This window comes from Miscanthus floridulus, unplaced genomic scaffold, assembly GCF_019320115.1.
Source record: "Miscanthus floridulus cultivar M001 unplaced genomic scaffold, ASM1932011v1 fs_275_3_4, whole genome shotgun sequence".
Lineage (NCBI taxonomy): Eukaryota > Viridiplantae > Streptophyta > Magnoliopsida > Poales > Poaceae > Miscanthus > Miscanthus floridulus.
In genome coordinates this window covers 15,013-36,630 of record NW_027096500.1, presented here as the reverse complement: position 1 = coordinate 36,630, position 21,618 = coordinate 15,013, and the positions used below count along the sequence as shown (strand labels likewise).

Here is a 21,618-nt window from a genome sequence, read left to right as displayed (position 1 = left end):
ATCATGCTGGTGAGCAAAAATGCCATAGCCACTGGAGCGTAGGTTTCTTGCGGTCCGACTAGTTTTACTCAGCATTTGTTTCTGCAACCCTTGCTTTTAGATCTTAATGTGAGAAAGGGTTGGGCATAGAGAATGTCTACTAGATAGATATGCTCTTATCAGCCCCTAAGTGAGGCCCTGACCCCTTGCCATTGCCGGGGTTGGGTGTCACTAAAGATCGAGGAGTCGATAGCGAAACCGATAAGAGAAAGCGTGCGTAAATTAAGGGTAAAAGCGACGTAGCTGTTCGATGTTCTAGGTGTTGATGAAGACTTCACCGTCGATGGTCTTGAGCTTATATGTGCCTAGTTGAAGCACCTCTATGATGATGTATGGTCCCTCCCATGGTGGAGAGAGCTTGTGGCGGTTCTTGTTGCTCTAGACGAGGTGAAGCACCAGGTCCCCGACGTTGAAGGCCTGGCCCCACACTCGACGGCTGTGGTACCGGCGCAACGCTTGCTGGTACTTGGCCGAGCGGAGGAGGGCAATGTTGCGTGCTTCATCTATCTGGTCCATGTCATCCTTGAGGGATGCCTCGGCTCCCTGTTCATCATACGCCCTGACCCTCGGTGCTCCATAATAGAGGTCAGTCGGGAGGATAGCCTCGGAACCGTAGACCTTGAAGAATGGTGTGTAGCCGGTGGCTCGGCTAGGGGTGTCCTCAAGCTCTAGAGCACCATGGGAAGCTCTACAACCTATCATCTGCCAAACTTGTTCAACCAGTTGAAGATCCTAGGCTTGAGGCCTTATAGGACCATGTCGTTCACGCACTGGACCTACCCATACATGTGGGGGTGCGCCATGGCAGCCCAATCGATGTGGATGTGGTATTCATCGTAGAATTGGAGGAACTTTTCTCAATGAACTATGTGTCATTGTCCATGATAATGGAGTTTGGGACTCTAAAGTGATGGACTGATGTCAAGGAAGAACAACATGACTTGCTCGGACTTGATCGTAGAGATCGATCGAGCCTCTATCCACTTTGTAAACTTGTCTACGGTGACAAGCAAGTGCGTATAGCCCTCGGATGCCCTCTTGAGAGGTTTGATCAGATCGAGCACCCAGACCATGAATGGCCACATGATGGGGATTGTTTGGGGTGCTTGAGCCAGCAGGTGGGTCTACCGAGTGTAGTATTGACACCCTTCATAGGTGCGCACAATCTATTTAGTGTCAGCTACTGTGGTCGGCCAGTAGAAGCCTTGTTGGAACATGTTTATGACTAGGGTCCTAGGTACGGCATGGTGGCCGTAGAGCCCACCATGGATATCTCTTAGCAATTGTTTCCCTTGTTCAATAGGGATGCAATGTTGTAGGATCACAGTGTGGCTTCGCTTGTAGAGTTCACCCTCAATAAGGACAAAAGACTTGGCATGACGTGTGAGCCGCCAAGCGTCCGTTTTGTCCGTCGACAACGCCTCATGGAGGTGGTAGTCAAGGTAAGGCGTCCTCCAGTCAGTCGGAGGGTCGAGCTCTATTACTGGATCCTTGTCAAGCTCTATGACTTTAGGGTTTGATGGAGCCACCGACTTATTAGCCCCTGAGCCCAGGGCAGGTGGCCCATCACTGGTCTATTCTAGGCTCCTCGTAGTGGACCGAGGGCTTGTACTGATCGTTGGCAAAGACTCCCATCAGCACCGGCTCTCGGTCGGACGCCATTTTTGCCAGTGTGTTGGCTACCTCATTGAGATGCCTTAGGATGTGATTGAGCTCGAGACCATCGAACTTGTCCTACAATCTATCGGACTTCTCGGTAATACACAACCATCTTGGCATTGTGGCAGCTTGAATCCTTCATGACTTGGTCGATGACCAGCTGGGAGTCGCCCCGAACATCAAGCTATCGGATACCTAACTTGATGGTGATATGTAGGCCATTGATGAGTGCCTCATACTTGGCCACATTGTAGGAGGAGGGGAAATGGATGTGAACCATGTACCTCAGGCATGCCCTGAGGGGCAAAACAAAGACCAGCCCCATGTCGGCACCTTTCTTCATTAGTGATCCATCGAATTACATCATCCAGTACTCTTGGTCGATGACTACTGATAGCATTTGGATCTTGGTCCACTCTGCAACAAAATTAGCCAGCACTTGGGACTTGATGGCCATCCAAGGGGCATATGAAATACTTTGACCCATTAGCTCAAGCGCCCACTTCGTGATTCTTCTTGTGGCATCCTAGTTTTGGATGATCTCAGTAAGAGGGAAGGGCATCACAACCATCACCAGATGCAACTCGAAGTAGTGACGCAACTTCCTCTTAGCAATAAGGATGGCGTACAAGAGTTTCTGGATTTGGGGGTAGTGAGTCTTGGAATCGGATAAGACCTCGCTAATAAAGTACATGGGACGCTACACTTTGAGGGCATGTCCCTCTTCTTCTCGCTCTACCACTAGGGTAGTGATGACCACTTGCGTGGTGGCCACAATGTAGAGCAGAAGCAGTTCCCCATCGACTAGGGGCCTAGGATCGGGGCCTTCGTCAGGAGCTGCTTCACTTTGTCAAGTGCCTCCTAGGCCTTGGGTGTCCATTCAAAGTGGTTGAACTTCTTCAAAAGCTAATAGAGGGGGAGACCTCGTTCATCAAGGCGTGAGATAAAGCAGCTGAGCATGGCAAGGCACCCTATAACTCATTGTACTCCCTTTATGTTCTGAATCGGGCCCATCCTTGTGATGGCTGAGATCTTCTCTGGGTTGGCTTCGATGCCACGCTCAGGAGATGATAAAACCTAGCAGCATGCCCCTCAGGACCCCAAAAACACATTTCTCGGGGTTGAGCTTGATGCTGTTTGCTCGGAGTTTCATGAAGGTCTGCTCTAGGACGGCTATGACCTGGTTAGTCTATTTAGATTTGACCATGATGTCATCGATGTAGGCCTTGACAGTCTACCCGATGAGATCCCCAAAACACTTGAACATGCAGTGTTGGTACGTAGCCCTCGAATTTTTAGACCAAACAGCATTGTGATGTAGCAGAACGATCTAAATGCAGTGATAAAAGATGTCGCGAGCTGGTCAGACTCTTTCATCATGATTTGATGGTACCCTGGAGTATGCATCAAGGAAGCAAAGGGTTTCACACCCTGAGGTCGAGTCGACTACTTGGTCTATGCATGGCAAAGGAAATGGATCCTTTGGACACGCTTTGTTGAGACCCGTGTAGTCAACATACATTCTCCATTTCCCACTCTTTTTTCATACAAGACTGGGATTGGCTAACCACTCGGGGTGGTATACTTCCTTGATGAACCCGGCCACCAAAAGCTTCGCAATCTCCTCGCTGATGGCCCTATGTTTCTCCTTGTCAAAGCGACATAGGCGCTGCTTCACTGGCTTGGAGCATAGCCTGATCTTCAAGGCATGCTCGGATGACTTCTCTCAAAATGCCTGGCATGTCCTAGGGTTTCCACGCCAAGATGTCTCTATTGGCACGGAGGAAGTCGACGAGCGCGCTTTCCTATTTGGAGGAAAGCATGGTGCCAATGTGCACCACTTTGCCCTTGGAGCCATTGGGGTCAATGAGGCCTCCTTGGTGCCCTCTACAGGCTCAAAAGACCCGGTGGACTGCTTGGGGTCAGGCGCTTCTTCGATGACCTCCTCCCTGATAGTCGCAAGCTCTTTGGAGGTGATAATTATTGTGGCATGTTCATAGCACTCGACCTCATACTCGTAGGCACACTAGAAGGAGGTGCCGATAGTGATGACCCCGCATGGACCTGGCATCTTCAACTTCAGATAGGTGTAGCTGGGGACGGCCATGAACTTCACGTAGCATGGATGTCCTAGGAAGGCGTGGTAGGTCCCGTGGAACCTGACCACCTTGAAGGTAAGGGTCTCCATCCTATAATTGGTCAGATTAATAAAGGTGACGGGCAGATCGATCTGCCCAAGTGACATGGCCTGCTTTCTAGGCATGATGCCAGTGCAAAGGTGCCCCGGTCGGCCGGATGTGCGATCGGTTGATGCCCATAGCGTCGAGCGTTTCAGCGTATAAGATGTTGAGGCCACTGGCTCCATCCATCAGCACCTTGGTGAGCCACTTCATGCCGATGACTGGGTCAACCATCAAGCAGGTATCTTCCTGGCTATGGGATGCTTTTCGGGTTGTCAGTTCGATTAAAGGTTATGGCAAACTCTGACTATCAGATGAAGGAAGGTGTGGCCGGCTCAGCCATATAGACCTCGCGGCGCATAAGCTTCTGGCGGTGCTTGGAGTCATAGGATGCCGACCCTTCGAAGATCATGATGCAGCCATCCAGCATCAGAAATCCACCATCCTTCCCCTCGGCGTCGTCTGCGGCTGGCTTGGGCTCCTTCCTATGGTCCCCTTGTTGGAGCCGTCTGGACAAGAGCTGCTTCATGAGGACATAGTCCTTGTATAGGTTCTTGATGGGGAAAGCATGGTTCAGGCATGGCCCTTCGAGCAGCTTCTCAGAGTGGTTTGGCGTACCCTCGATAGGCTTGCAACCCCCCTTGCTGTCGACAGTGGCCACAAGCGAGCCCTCATGCCGCTTGCTGTCGACAGTGGCCACAAGCGAGCCCTCATGCCACAAGCGAGCCCTCATGCCTTGCCCTTGGGGTGGTCAAAAATCACCCTGACCGCCTCCTCACCCAAGGCATGGCTAGTGGCATGTCGAGGAGCTCCTTGGTGGTTCATAGGCCCTTATGTCCTAGCTTGTGAACCTAGGGACTCATAGGTGGTCCCATACAGGAAAGCTCCTATGATGTCGTCGTCAGCGATGTCGGGCAGCTCGTTGCACTGCTGGGAGAAGCGCCGGAATGTACCCACGAAAAGTTTTCCTGGACTTCTGTCATCAGTTTTTTAGATCCCATGGGTTCCCAGGACACATGTATGTGCCCTAGAAGTTTTCCACGAAGATCTCTTTTAGGTCTACACAACTTTGGATTCGGTTGGGCGGAAGGTGTTCCAACCACGTTCATGCCAAATCGGTTAGGAATAATGGAAGGTTGCGGATAATGAAATTGTCACTATCCACTCCACCGGCTTGGCAAGCAAGCCGATAATCCTCGAGCCACAGTCTGAGGTTTATTTCCCCAGAGTATTTTGGGATGTTGGTCGGTGGTTGGTACCATGGTGGGAAGAAGGCGTTGAGGATGTGTCAGCCAAAGGCCTGAGGTCCCAGCAAGTTGGGGCTCAGGCTTTGGTCTTCGCCGCTGTCATAGCATCCGCCATGATGAGGGTGGTAGCCGTGGCTAGTCTCCTCCCTCTCATCATTGTGGGCACACCTGCGGGCATCTAGGGTGTTGTGCACATCACGGTGGAGGCCAAGATGCTCATGCACCGGGGCCATGACACGTGGCCTGCCGCCTCGCTGTGCCTAGTGGGCTGACATTTCCCTGTTAGGTCACTCTAAGGGCACGTGCTGATTGGCATCGAGCTCGCATTGTTGAGACAGTGAGCTCTCCACCTGCTATGTCGCCATACGCTCGAGTAGCATGCGAATCTCATGATAGGCCTGATGGTCCTCGGGTGTTGCAGGCTCCGAAAGCCCCCAGAACAAGGCCGCCACGACAGCAATGTTCTGGCTTGCACGGGTGAAGTGTGGGAGGGCTTCATCGTCCTTGATGATCCTCCTGTTCACATCGCGGGCCACAGCGCACGCACACCCACCGTCTCTGTGGCACTCGATCTCTTGCTCGAGTCCCGTGTGTCCCTACTCAAGCTAGACTCGTGCTTCTTCGAGCTCTTGGTGCCACGCCCTCAGCTACTCTATCCATAGGCGAGGTGGGGCCCCTACATCCCCCTCGAGCTTGATGTCGAGGTCATCTATTAGGGGTAGCCCCTCCCTCGTGGATGCTTTCGATGTATCCCTCAGGGGTACCTGCCATGAAACACACTCACGAGGGGTGATGGCTCCCCCTGTTGGAGTTAGAGTCGGAGGGTGACTCTGATTCTCCTATGAGAAGGTCGTGGTAAGATTCCATGACATATTCAGTCATCCCCATGAACTCATCGTTCATAGGGGATGGGGGTGTGCACTGCGCCACAAGGTGGCCAATGGTCTCTACGGCGTTGCGTAGACCGAATGGGAGCGTTGTCGAGGCACTCTGGATGAGGTATTTTGGGGAGAGCGGCTCTCCTCTAGCAAGCTGCGCCATGACATTAGCGAACAAGAAGGTGAGACGGCGTAGGTCCTCCCGGGATGGCCAGGGTCCTAGGAAGGCACCAAGCTAGCGCTCTAGCCTCCCATAATTGAAGCAGAGGAGCTAGTCGCTCCTAGGGGGCGCGGGCCTTCGGTGCAGTGCAGTTGCAGCTCCTCAAGCGCCTCGACGATCGAGTCGAGGCTGGCGGAGTGGAGAGGCTGGACGGCAGCAGTAACCTGCACCACCTCTCCCTCCATTGTAATGATGAAGTCCAGGTTCCCAAAGCGCACGTGCGTGCCCGGGACCTAGCTGATGCCGTGACTAGCCATCTGAGGCCTGATATGGACATCGAGATGCGCAAAAAGCCCCAACCCGACACGCCAACTGTCGGTTTTTTGGACCACCGATGAGTAAATTTGTATTTACGCGTCTAGCTCGGATGGTGTGCTCGGAGGACATAAGGGTTTATACTGGTTTGGGCGGAACATCCCTACATCCAGTTCGTTGTTGCTCGTGTTACCGACACTTGGTTTGTAGTAGGGGTTACAAACAGGCGAGAGAGGGAGAGGGTCCTAAGTCTCTAGTGGAAGGAGTGAATCGGGTGCTGAGAGCACGCTTGCTGCTCTGCCGTGTGTTAGTGTCGTGCTCTTGTGTTTTTATCCCCCCGTGGGGCGCCCTGCTTCCCCTTTTATAGGCGAAGGGAAAGTATGGGTTACAGAGGAGAAAAAGGAGAAGGACAAGAGAGAGAAGAATGCTTCCAGGGTTGCTGGGTCCTTCTTCTTCTTCATGTGGGTCCTGCCAATCCTGTAGATATCAACAGGGATGGCTCCATGTCATGGCCGTGTTTGTCACTGGCACCATGCGCAGGCATCATCTGCCGGTCATAGCAGATGTCAACAAGGATAGCTCCATGCCACGGCCCCGTTCGTCACTGGTGCCATGCGTAGGCGCCATCTGCCGGTCATGGCGTTCCACTCTATCTCGGCGGACGTCGTGGTGAACTGACGCGCCTGTCAGCGTTCGTACGAGGATTAGGCAGAACAATACCGGCACGCCCGGCACTGTTCTTGATGTGAATCGCCAGGTATGGCCCGTCATGGCCACGAGTTAAATCGAGGTGTGCCAGGCCTCTTCCCTGGCGTTAGAGTTTTAACCTAGACCCATACGCTTGGACCTAGAGTGGTTGGCGGCGGTATGGGTCCCCGTCGGACGAGACGGAACCCGCGTCCTCGAGGTCGGGCGAGATGGAGCCCGCGACCTTGGGCGAGATAGAACCCGCGTCCTTGGGGTCGGGCGAGACGGAGCCCGCACCCTTGGGGTCGGGCGAAACCTTTTAATATGTCTCGAGCCATCCGGAGGAGTCAGCGTGTGCGCTAACTTCCTTGCTTTGGGTATCTCTAATAACGATACCCGACAAGGCTCATATTTTCCTTTAAAAAATACCATTATGTATATATATAGAGAGAAATTATTTCCTACTCCCTGGGAGTAATTACTCCCATGTGTATGTAGATGGAGTATATCATCATACTAGACCATCTAGGGTACTATGTATGACGAGTATTTATGTATACTTAGAGTATATGGTTATACTTATTTTATATGCTACTATCATAGTATTATATAATATATTAAAAAATATGTGCTCTTATCTTACTATTAGTATGTCAACATACTAATACTGATAAATGAGTATGTATATATACGCAACGTGATTTATTGATTATGGGAGTAACTACTCCCGGGAGTATATAAAATGCACCCTATATATATATATAGGACGAGGCTACAATGCACTTGGGTGCATTCTGTATAGCAAATGCACCCGACTGCGAGCGCAAGCCACGAGATGCTCGGAGCGCGGCGAGCACGAGCCGTACCGGCGTGGAGTCCGACCCGGTTGACCCGCGTGCCTGTATCTCCCGAGACCCCGCGCGCCAGTACAGGCCCCGGGCACCGCCCCTCAATTGCAACTATCCCTTCAACTGATTGCAACTTCCGTCGTACACAAATTACAACCTTAGTGGTAGGCCAGTTGCAACTGCCCTGGACGGCTGGTTGCAGCTCCGTTTGTATACCAGTTTCAACTCAGCCCGTCAGGCGATTGCATCTTCAGTCATACACAAATTGCAACTCATCCCTTCAACCAATTGTAACTTCCGTCGTACACAAATTGCAACCTTCGTGGTAGGCCAGTTGCATTCCGGTTGTATCGGCCAGTTGCAACTGCCCTGGACAGCTGGTTGCAGCTCCGTTTGTATACAAGTTCCAACTCAGCCCGTCAGCCGATTGCATCTTTAGTCGTACACAAATTGCAACTCATCCCTTCAACCGATTGCAACTTCCGTCGTACACAAATTGCAACTCGTTCGCACGCTCGCTGTGTGCCTGCCTCGCTACGTGGTGGGGCGGTGTTGGCGTGGGAGAGGGTAGAGGTGTGTGGCCCGCACCTGATTAGTGGGTTAGTTGGGCCGGTTGCCCAGACAAAGCACGCCGGTTGACCTGGGTGCATTCTGTATAGAATGCACCCAGGTGCAATATAGCAAAACAGTATATATATATATATATGTATATATATATATGTATATATATATATATATGTATATATGACCACTGCATGATATTAGTTGGAAATGTCCGTCTCTGCAAATGTCTCATTAACAGAGACAATTTGATAGAGGTGGTCGGTATGCTTGTTTTGTAAATAAAAAATATCAATACCTAAAAAATGCTTTTCATAGTAGTAAGATAGGCCTTTGTTTTTAAAAGACACCAGAGGTACGAAATTTCGTGACATTTTCCTTTTATATAAGTTCGGTGGTCATGCCTAACATCCCATGGAGACATCATATCTCGTTTCTGAAGCAGTTAGGCCATGTTGAAGGTTCGTCGCCAACATGTTACCCATCTCTCTTGCAGTTTATATGGGGGAAAAAAATCAAACACCACCGTGTTGACTATGTGTATGATTTTAGTACTATCTCTAGTAAATTTGCCTACAAATTTTTGCCATAGGCCCCAAACAGCATGGCAATGCAAAGCATCGGGCAAGCAATGGCTAGCGTGCGGACTGCGGAGGAAAACAACCCACGTGCAAGAAGTCTCCACGGCTTGAGATTTGGGAATCTTTGTGAGTGGACGGTATGGGCAAGCCGGCGTTCCAAAAAAAAAACGCCAGGGCCCAGGGCCTAGGGCGTTCCAAAAAAAAGGCCAGGGCCCAGGGCCATCCATCCATTTGGGGGAGCTCTCAAGTGCATCGCCTCCATAGATATCCAACGGGCCGGCCCAGCACGGCATGACAACGGGCTGACACGACCCGATGGGGGTCGGGCCGACAAGGCACGACGTGCCCTGCGGGCTGTGCCGCCATGGGCTTCGTGCCTGGCCGACGGCCCAGGCACGGCCTGCTGGGCCATTTTTCGTGTCGGGCCGGCCCGAGAAGCACGGCTAATCCAGCGTGCCAGGCCGGCCCAAGGCCCACTACACCGAGAGACAGAGAGAGGGGGAGGCCAGGCTGTCGTCGTTGCGAAGGCTGTGGACGACGTGACCTCTCCATCCCCGACCGCTCCACACCTCAACTTGGCTGGATCCGCGGAGGATGAGCGATGAGGAGGCCGAATCCGCGGAGAACGAGGCTGGATCCGCGCAGAGGAGGCATGGGGAGGAGCAACAACACGTGGCGGTGAGGAGGAGGTGGCCACCGTCGACGGCAGTGCGGGGCGGTGAGGAGGCGGTAGCCACCGTCAGCGGCTCGCCGCTGGGGGCCGTGGAGGCGAGTCGGGAGAGTGCGGTGCCCGCAGGGAGGCGAGTCGTTTGGGAGAGAGAGTGGGGCAGGGAGGCAACGTGGCGAGCGAGTCGCGACGCTGACTCGCGACCGCGACCGCGAGTGGTAGGGAGTGCGGCGACGGGTTGGAGTGGAGGTGGGAGGTGGCGGCAGGAGGGGAGGAGCCCGCGGTGGTGCACCCCGCCGGTGATTCGCGAAGAAGAGAGGGAGGGAGCTAGAGCGAGGAGGAGGCGAGGTGAGCGACTGGGTGAGAGAGAGCAGAGTGCGGCAGCGGGGGAGGGAGAGGGTAGGCGGTAGGGTTAAGAGAGGAGGGCTGGCCTGCTAGGCGTTTGATGGGCCTGTGGCCATTTTCCTCACCGGGGGAGGGGGTAGGCCGGACCGCCAGCAGGCCTACGGTTGAGGAGCAGGCCATGCCGTGCTGGCCCATGTGCCTGGGGTAAGGCCCAGGCACGGCCTTGCTCCTCCGGGTCATGCCAGGCCAGGCCCGCTAGCTGTCAGGCCGGGCCGGGCTTGGGCCCGATAAAAAAAAACAGGCCTTGGGCAAGGCCGACGGCCTCGGGCTGCATGGCCATATATAATCGCCTCTTTCATAATAATGGCGTGCCCCCTTCTTTGATCTTTACACGTCCCCAGCGCTCGTTGACTCGCTCTCCTGTGAAATCAAGCTAGCGCAACAACTCATCCCAGCATCCCTCATCATTGGCACGCGGCGCCATTAGCAAACGAGAATGGCCATCATTAGGAGGGCTAATGGAGGGATCAGTAGTAAACAAACACGCCGCACATATCATACAGCGGGGTGGTTTGGACGGATATTGTGCATATTTATAATATGTGTCATGTGTGATGTGTGCATCTTTACCGCTGTGGTTAGTTTGGCTTTGAAGCTTGGTGTGCAAGTGGTTGTGAGATGCGGCAATCATAAGAGTGTGTTTGGCTGTCGGATGAGGATTGCATCATATACTCAGGATGAGTGGATGCAGGCTGTGGCCATCCATATTTTTTAGAAGATAAGTGTTTGCTTAGTTACACTTGTGGATGCAAGTTGAGTTGAGTCTATATTTGGTGGGCTAAATCTGAGGGCATGAGCGGATACAAGATGCTACGACAGTGTTTAGTTGTATGTATTAGAATGAACGTGCCTATGATGTGTGGATCCCTTGCACTGTACAGCTACACGTGGGGAGCCAGGACCGGTGGATACGCTCGATCTGGGTGCACCGTTGGATGCTGCATGTAGCGATCCTCTACATGCCTAGAGCCAGGGTTTAATTGAAGATTCCAGCACCCAAACAGGCAACTTTCTGTGCGTATATGCATGGCTAGATGCAGTGTTGCCCGTATGCACCCTACCAAACACGCCCTAAACATTTGTTTCTCTCCGCGGATAGGCGCCGAGCAGGATGGAATTCTTAAGAAAATTGCCTAGCCGCATGACCATTATGCAGTTTGGTGCCGCACTCGGGCACCTGTAGTGTAAAACACGACGTTGGTGATTGTGGCTACACGTGTGGTTACTAGTAGCCACCTTTAGCGTTTACATGGCATAGGCTACTGTGGCGTGTAAACGACACTAGGGGGATTTTTTGCTCGTTACTAGAGTTTGCCACAGGTCACCATGCATCATTTCACTTAACTTTAGCTAATGTTTGGTTCGTAGTTAAAGATGTGGCATGCCACACCACTGCTTAGGCACCGATGGTTCATTTTGCTTGCCATAACTTGCCTAAAGTGTGGTGCTATTTTTGTGCACCACACTTGTGGCGTGGTCGGAGCTCTGGTGTGGAAGCCTGTTATAGTAAGCCAAACAAGCCCTACGTGACCAATTGACGAGGGACGGTGCCCGACGCCCCACTAACCGAAGATTAGGACATGGAACCCTAGAAACCCTCCAAAATCATGCTTCCTGTAGAAGGGACCGAACTAATCAGAACTCACCAAACCCTAGATCAGTAGCATAGTGCTCTCCTACCACCCTCTCTCTCTATTGTAAAAACTTGATTTGAGCATTCTAATATGAAGAACACCACTGTTGTACATAGGGCTTAGACGTTCTAACTAGGATAATTTGTCGTGTCTTGAGTGCTAAACCACCAAAGGCCCATGCATCAACCACGTTCATATCGTTAGATTACTGACACGGAATCAAACCCATGATAGTAATCAAAACCAAAACCATCCCACCTTAGATTTGTAATTTTTGGGAGGTAGTTGTGGCAGAATCGTCCGAAATAACACGCTTTCAGAGGTGCTCGTCTTCCGCTAGACACTAAGCACTCCGAGAGTTAGCTACATCAGACAGTTCCATCGAGCACACCCCAATAAAGAACTCAAAACAATCCACATTTTACATCCAGAATCCAATAATGAGTACGAGCTTACAACACTTAGTCCATTTCATATAATAAGTGTTCTTGGAAATTATTTATTACAATACTAGAGTTCAGAGTGCCATAATTAAACAACGGAATGAAAATAAACATTTAGCGAAAACGATACAAGGATCCGTCTGTGCCCACCAGAAGAATCCTCCACATAAGAGCTACTCCTCAAGCTGCACCTACAACAGGGGTAAATAAACCCTGAGTACACAATGTACTCGCAAGACTTACCCGATTAGTGGGAATAGTTTCCTGACTCCAATGGTATGATAGGCAGTAAGGTTTGCTGTTTTCTTTTTATTTGCGGAAAGCATTACTAATAGTTCATCCTTACAGTCAAGTTTTTTTAGCAGTCATGATTACTTCATTAGCTAACCATTCTAGGTAAGCACATGTTCTACTTTCAAGCAAGGGTTAAGCAATCAGAACTATTTCACCATCTTTCATCTTCTAGTTCTTACTACGGTGCTAGAACATAGTCAAGGTGTACCGTCTCACAAAAACGGCGATTCATGAACCAGTGTATCCCAGTTGGGTACCCCAAAACACATGCCATGTTTGTACCCCAGGCACAAACAAGACCAACCCATTCTACTCCTATCATGAGGTCCAGCTCCCTGTCCAAACTTGGACTCCAAGCCCCCACACTTGAGACCCGGTCTCAATATGGTGCTTAGACCTCCACCTTTCTCCGCCTCCAATCAGTCGGTCCGAAAAGAGCCAAAACCCACAACAAGAGTGTAACAAGCCTTCCCGCTCCCATAAGCAAGTATGTGCTCAGGATAATAAGTCTGTGACCTGACTAGCATCCATAGCAATGGACGGTCCTTAATCGACATGAATAGGGAAAACAGTGTAACCAAGCTAAGCCCCGTTGGCCGTGGGACACAACCTGTTACACCCACCAATACCCATATCATATCCTTGCCCGGTCTCCATTTTTCCTTTCATCATTTTATTATGAGAGTAATAATAATGCCCTATTATGAGCAACGGTAGGTTACTCACGCTACCAAAAACCTAAGCATAGCAGCTACTCGAACATATAGTAGGACTCATAGGACAGGTATATCTATGCATGTGGTTCCTATAAAAATCCTGTAACATAAATGCACAACACATATATATACGATGAATTATAAAATAGAGGTTATGCACCAGGGCTTGCCTTGGGCAGGCGCGGTGTCAGCTGAGTCAGTCAGTGGCGATTCCAGGACCTCCTTCTGCATGAGAATTTCCTCCTCGTACTCCTCAATGATCTCCTCGAACTCGTGATCGTCGATGGTCATGATCTCTGCCAACTCGTTGTTTACATGCATGCGATGATGATGCAACACTTAGCATTTAGTCAACAGCAACTCTCAAACTAAGAATACGTATACTAAGCTACTAAGCTAGCTCTAATGACTAAGGTACAAAGCTAACTACCATCTTCATCAAGCAAAGTGTTGGGTTCAACTAACAAACACTTGGCTTTGCAAATTAAAGATACATTTTTATTCCTACTAAAGATTTAATGCACATTGAAACAAAGAACATTTAACTACCCTACTGCTGAGTCTATTCTAAGGCTACAAAAATTACAGTGAGCACATAATAATACAGTTAAGCTACTATAAAAATTTCAGGACTAAAGCTATCACCAATTTACCACAAAAATTCCTACAATAATTAACTTAATATTATTAAGCATTCTCAAATAATTTAATAGCTCCTGATGTCAACACATACAAACATGAACTAAATACGCCAACAAATAGAGCACAATTTTAGGAACCTAATAAAATTTGTTCATAATTTTTGGACACCTACATGATTTTATATTAATTACCAAAAATCAGCTCAGAAATTAAATTAGAAAACTATTTCTAATTCCTTAGAAAAACAAAAAGCGAATCTCCTACGCGGCCCGCGCAGCCCAGCGCGTGCGCAGCGGCCAGCTTCCGTGGCCCACGGGAGGCCGGCCCACGCGCGAGGCGCTCGCGCGCTGGCGCCTTTGTAACCACATCCTCGGTTTCCTCCCAAATCACACCGAAGTCCTAATACTATTTCCCCCTCTCACAGACATTCTCACTTAACCCCATGACCTTTCCCTAATTCACCCACGTGCACCCCCAGTGACTCATGTTGGTCCGCAGTGGGCCACCAGAGGCTCGCGTTGGTCCATCGGTTGGGCCGACCTTCGACTACGGTCCAACCGCCTACACCAAGCAGCAACACGGGGCAGCGATACGCGCTGGAGTGAGCTGCAGCGACGCACGGCCGTCCACGGCGGTGGTGCACCTACTCCGGTGAGCTAGGGCTGCTATGGACCTAACTGGCTAGCACGTGAGCATCAGGAGGCTACCATGGGCCAGGACAAGGTGATGGTTGGAGTGGAGGATGGCGGAGGAGGGGTGGCCACGTGCGGCCGAGCTGTGCGGTGGGGCACCATGGTGGTGTGGTCGCGTCAACGGCGACGGAGAGGCGGTAGCGGTTCCTCTGGCATGCGCAAGGTGGAGAGGGAGGCAAGGCGAAGCTAGTGGTGCACTCGAATTGGATTGGGGCAGCGGTAGGAGGGCTACCATCGGCACCTGCCGATCATGGCCTTACCGGCCTGGCGGTGGGGAAAACCCAAATTGGACCTTGGTCGTGCCCTGCTTCAAGGCTGGGTGGGGTCAGGCAGCTAGAGGACTTAATGACGAGGCCGTGGACGCATTGAATCGGATTGAGATGAACTCTCCCTGGCTGATTACGAGGGCACGGCTCTGACGGTAGAGGCGGCAGGGAGAGGGGATGGGTCTAAGCTCTAGCCGTCCTCACCTTGGTGGCAAGCGGTCAGCTGGACCCGAGGCAGCAATCTGCGCACTCGCTACATGACAACATGGCCAGACCTCGCTACGTGGCAGGTGGGGGCATGGCATGCGCGGCCGCAACGCCATTAAGGTGAGGCGACGTCGCGAGGCAACCGGGATAGCCCACGTGCGCACGGTGACAAGGCGAGCAGCAGCAGCGCAGCACGGCGTCACGGTGAACCGCAGCACTGCACGGCAGCGGCCAAGGGCGGCAGTGGCTACGCCCTGTAGCTCGGCAAGGCTGCAGCGCGCGCGGTGGTGAGGGGTGCAGCAATGCAGCGGCCTACAACGCTAGGCCACAGCCAAGCCATGGACAAGCCGGAAGCAGCCTCAGCCGGCCACACGCCGTGCGCCCGAGCGTGGTGACCGCACCCATGCGGTCAACCAGCCCGAGACCGTGTCGTGCACGAATTTTAAGGCAACGATAGCAACTAAACCGTTGAGGTTGACACTAAACCGCCTTCACTATGCTAAAGAGTGTCTATTAGGCTACCAATCCGGGCTAAAACACGTCACCACCTCTTAACTCAATTTCGCAAGATAAATCCACAAACATGGCATTGTCTTGCTGTCAAAAACTTAAAGAATCTTCTAAGTCTTGGGCTGAATTCAATTTCAAGTTCCATTTCTAGGCCATTAGAAGCATTAGCTAGCGAAGTTATTTTTCAACAGCAAGGATTTTATTGCCATCTACAAAGTTTGTACTTCAAACTTTATTTAGGTGTCGCACACATGTTCTATAATATTTTTGCTCAATAAAAATTAGTTTTTAACCCTACTTGACATAACATGAGCATTTGAATCAATTTTTATTTAACATTTTTATTGGTCATTTTAGGTTACAAGAAATTTATCTACATATTCTATCACATGCATTATCATATAAACATGATGTTCATGACAGGGTTTAGTAGTTTGTTTAGGGCGTAACACCGAGGGTGTTACAGTAGTCCAAGGCCCTCTTCTTTCCTCCTCGACTTATAGTAAATTTCTCGAGGAGAAAGAAAGAGCTGCTACATATATCCTGGAGCATTTGCAAATACAACTCCATATATAGTCGTCTCTACAAATGATATTCAGAGCCGCCTCTATAAATGGATCTTTTCCGACGGTTGGCTTATCGGTCCCTTCTACAAATCCCAGTATTTTCAGAGGCGGTGCCTTTGAAGATCCCAGCATTTTCAGAGGTGGTGCCTTTGAAGATGCATTTATAGAGGCGACTAACTTTGGATCCTTCTCTTCAATGCATCTTTGGCGACTTGGTTCACCGGCCACCCACTACTACAGAAGTTAACTGTAGGGGCGGCTCTAGAGCCTCTGTAGGGGCGGTTGCGCCAGCCGCCCTTCATAGGGTGTTCCTACAGAGGGTGCCTCTGTAGGGGCGGTTTCCTGACCGCCCCTGCAGTGCCCTCTTTAGGGGCGGCTGGTGTTTTTAGCCGCCCCTACAGTGCCCTCTGTAGGGGTGGCTGGTAATATCAGCCGCCCCTGTAGTGGACTTCTGTAAGGGCGGCTGTATCACCAGCCGCCCCTGCTGTGTGTATTTGTAAGGGCGGTTCAATCAAGAACCACCCCTACAGTGGATTTTCCAGCAAAATAAATAAATAATTCAAATTCAAATCTGACTATATATATATATATAATTCAAATTTGAATCTGACCGCTACAAATATACATATACTAGTCCATCACGCGCGCCATCGCGTGCGCCGGCAAATCACGTGGTTAAGGCGCAGGGGAAAAATATGTTTAATCTTTGCATGGAAACAATATTAGGAGTCAAATGTAGATATGTCAGGTACAAAAAACGAAAGGTTGGAGCACAATAATTAGCATACCTTGAGCCTCATCATACTTCACATTCAGATAATCTATGGTAGTAGGCAACGAGGCAAGAGTTGTTCAATAAATCTGATACCCCTCACATTCAGTTGAATGGCAGCATTGTCTAACTGAAAGTAGTTTGAACAGCACCTCAAGCCCTACTGTCATCATGTTTCATCACTCAAAAGATCATAAGCTCGGATCCGGTAGGTGTAGTTGTCACTGGCATATTCAAACATACATGTCAGAATCATATTACATTTATCAATCTAACATGGATCGCATCTTCTCACTCTGCATCCTCTATCTCTGCATCCTGTGGAATGGCTAGGAGATACAGAACGCTGTTGCACCTATATGTAGATGTAGAAACATAAAACTAAATCATACAGGGGCCAAATGATTATGCAATGCAACAGGGCCTAGTTTGATCAGATACTATCGACCGAAGATCCAGTTCATACCAATTTAAGTTTTGAAGAAGCCCTAGCCTTCCTTAACATGTAACTTGATCAACACTAGCATAGTACTTTCCAAGTATCGGAAGTTGGAATTGGGCAGCAGGATGACAGGATGTATGCAAGCTTTTCCCAGTTCTATATCTAGATTTATTACAAAACACTACTACTTGACATAAGTTGGAAAGAAAGGAACAAGAAACATTACCTGATTAGAATCTGTCCCAGGTTTCCAGAGAATTGCCCATCAATGTACTCCTCAGTGTTGGCAAGCTACACACAGTAGAAAAAAAGGCAGCAATGAATTTTGTATGTCATTTAGACCCAACTGATGATTAGCTATTCATCTAAAAAGTATTCAATAGACGACCACTCTAATAGTATGACAGGCAAACTGTCAAATTAGTACCTGGAGATTCATATAGGAGTCCACCGAAGCAAGATAAGCTGGGAATGTATAATAAAAGTTTTTCAGTTTGATTAAGAGCAGGGGCAGTATCTGGAAAATAAAATGTTTCGGTTCAAACTGAATATAAAAAAGGAGATATTACCTCTGTACTCCATACCCCACTTGAGTTTGACAATAATAGGGTTCTTGTCAGGTTGTTCAGGAAAGGTTTTGGGTTAACTGGCACAGTCTGCACAAAACGAGAGTTGATTAGTGAGTACGTATACCATAAGATCTTCCTTTATTATAGGTAGCAAACATAAATAACAAGACTCTCATTCTTTGGATTTCCGTAGTTCATTATTACTAAGCCCATTGGTCAACTAGATGATACATTTCTGCCATTAATTGGAAGGTAGGCATTTACAACAGTCTGGTGCGTAAAGAATATCACAAAAATATGGCATGCATGACAAGATGCACCCAGTGGCTCAACATTTAACTGAAAAAATAGACCAATAATACAACACATATTAAGCATAATGGCAAAAATGTATAAACAGGTCAACATTTTAAATCTCATTATCGAAGTCACCTTGGAAGGAGACAGTGAGACACTCATCCATTTATCTAGTCAAGTATATTACTATTAATAAAATTTAATATAATTGTTTCATAATGCAGAAGAGCATGCTACCTTCCTACTACAAACCTGAGGTATAAAAGGTACTCTATCTGTAGACAAATATATCAATGAGAAAACTATTCTATAAAGCAACTCAAACATCTAGATAAATGCCGATTTATAATCTCGGCACAGCCGTAAACAGAAAGACAACTTGAGGGGTAGTTGTACCTGTATCTCTGAAACCAGAACATAGCAACATGTACCATTTGAGTACCAATTCAAATTTGAGTTTCATCGAATTAAGACATGAATGTATGAAATCAAATGTTTAAGACTATGTGTGCTCTTAGGAGGCGTAGAGCCTACCGGCTGGAACTGTGCCACCCTGAGCTCACGACAACCGCAGCCGAAGTGTAGAAAGCAATATCCACGAAAACATACGAAGATGCCCCAGGAAAAAAAGAGCATAAAACACAAACGGTGATAATAATGGCTGCATATTCTCAAATGGTATAGCTGAGAAGAGGATATTTGGTGTAAAGCAACATTGGCAAGGGATGGTCTTGCCTCACCTGGGAGACGCCACGAAACAAATGCAACAGAGGGGGCACCACGGTCACAACCGTCGGAGCCACCTTGAGAGGCGGCGCAGCGCACAGATATTGCAGCTCACCAAGTATACATCATTGGCAAGGGGCTATGTGCTCAGTAATAGAACAACCGATAAATCGTATGAAGCAAAGACATCATTGACAATGGCTATATAATGAGTAACAAATGGAAAAAATGTGCAAGTAATATGACGACACAGCCATGGCAAAGGCACCGAAAATAGCAAGATTCATGTAAGAATGGAATAATTATATAATCATGACTGCACAATTCCATTGTCTCAGTCTTTAAAGAATCATCACTGCACAATCCCCAAGCCTCATTAGATGAGATGAATGAAACAATCAATCATCAACGTACAGGTAAGGATATCAGTTCTGCATAGGAGGACAACAGGAGACTGATGGACACTGGGTGACCTTGCTCGCTGTAGCCAAGAGGGGGGAGGGAGTTTAGGGAAGGGGAGGGAGGAGGGGAGAGAGCGCACGCTACAGTTTAGGGTTTGGGCCGTACCTAGGGTTTCAGCCGAGCAAAGGAGCTAAGGCTCCCCGACTGGAGGAGGCATTGAGGAGGCCGTGCGGAGGATGGGGGAGAGGAAGGACACGACCGGGGCAGCTCCGTCGTTGGGCCACGGTCGTCCACCATGGCGCCAACGGCCATGGCGTCCGGAAGGTTCTTGGCTGCACAGATCGGACGGGAGGATAAACGAATCCGGCCATGGAGGCAACGGATCCGCCAGATCCGCCGGTTTGGGCCTCCGCCAGCAAGGAAGACCGAGCCGATAAGCCTACATCGACGTTCGTCCCCAGCGCCGGCGAGGGAAGGGGAGGGGGAGGAAGGGAGAGAGCGAAGCTTAAGGTCCACAGCGGGCGGGCAGTAGAGGGCAGCGGCCAAGCGTCCCGCGTAAGCGCCGGTGGTGGCTGCGGCCCACGTCAGGCTGGTTGTGCACACTGCCCGCCGTCGCCCTGGCGGCATGGGGAGAGAGAGGTAGTGAGTGGAGAGGAGAGAGAGGGAGGGGAGGGCATGGCGTGGGGGTTTGGGGGTGGGGGGAGGGGGAGGAGGAGGGTAGCCGCAGCTACGCCGTCCCGGCCGTGCGGTCCGTGCGCCGTCGCCATGGGGGCATGGATCGAGAGAGGGAGAGAGAGAGAGAGAGAGAGCGGAGAGGAGGAGAGCGTCGGGGTCGGCGAGAGACGGCGAGGGTTTTGTAGCGGGGGCAGGAGCTGTAGCGGCGGACGGAGGCAATATGGACCGTGGATCACAGAATCTGACGGACAGACGATTTCGGGGCGACGTGGACCAGTCTGGTTTCTGGCCAAAGTAAACTCGTTTGATAATAAGAGATACAGTGTGCTTCTATTTATTCGTGAGCCATCAGTAGGAGAGGCTGGTGATTCAGCCGCCCCTACAGTCGAACAGCAGGGGCGGCTGGTGGCAACCGCCCCTACAAATGGGCACTGCAGGAGCGCCTGGTGATTCAGCCGCCCCTACAGATCAGCCCTAACTGTAGGGGCTGCTCAGGTTACCAGCCGCCCCTATCTGTAGGGGCGGCTAGGCTGCTGGGGCCCAAGGATGCCCACTGTAGTGTGAGAATCTGGCGTAGTGACCATAGAGGCGGCTCCTAATTGAGCCGCCTTTGCCAAAAAAAGACCGTGTTTCTAAAAATTGTTTCTAGTGTAAGAATTTTATATATATGCACACAAAATGCATATTAGTGTAGTGGTCCTGATAGTTTACTAGCAAATTAAGTGGCAAATGTAACCCTTGTTTACCACTCGACATGGAGACCTCCTGTTTGTCAGAAAGTCCACACAGAGTCAAACTTGTACTACTTTCGTCCTTCAAAGAGGGTGCTTCCGACTTGTCTCCGCGTCCGCGGAAGAAAACGAAGGACAACTACACAGAATAGTACGACAGGGGCCTGAAATTCCACCTCATCTTTTTCTTGGAAGCTAAGTAGTCATATACTCGTGCCTACTAGCACACGGCAGTGTACATATATAGCGTACGTTGCAAAACTTAATATGTGGCATTGCATCAGCAGCCTTCCATCAGCATGATGAACTGTCATAGAACTTTCTTGGATGGTCGCACTAAAATCCCCGATAGAGTTACGATGACCGTAAAATCTAAATCCCCGATAAGTCACATGACCGTAAAATCTAGGGTAATGCTTCTTTCTAGGGTGTGTGTTTGGCAAGGTTCCTTCTAAGGAGCTCCTCCTTAAAAATGTCCAAATCCAATTGAGTGGTCGTTCATTGGATTCTTCCGCAGCGAACGACACGTCCGCCCGGTACGTATCCCTTTTCTGTGTCGTTCTTTTCATTTATTGGTTTTGTGCCATTCCCCATTCCTTTTCTCTCAAATATATTTTCCCCGTAGGTGGCATGCAGATTATATATCCCGTGCATGCATGTATTTTTTAGGCATGCTAGTCCGATTCGTCCTGTGGCATTGACTGCACCTGTACGAACGTTTCTTTTTTTTCTTTCTTTTTTTTTTACCATTTTTCTCTTTTCTATTATATATTTATAAGTTATACCACATAGTTATTTTTTAGATAT

The 21,618-nt window shown here is 49.8% G+C and overlaps 1 pseudogene; it reads right to left on the bottom strand.

The window, feature by feature from the left end:
- Positions 1-17,073: 17,073 nt before the first annotated feature.
- On the bottom strand, positions 17,074-20,764 carry LOC136531076 (probable small nuclear ribonucleoprotein F; annotated as a pseudogene).
- Between the last annotated feature and the right edge of the window lie 854 nt (positions 20,765-21,618).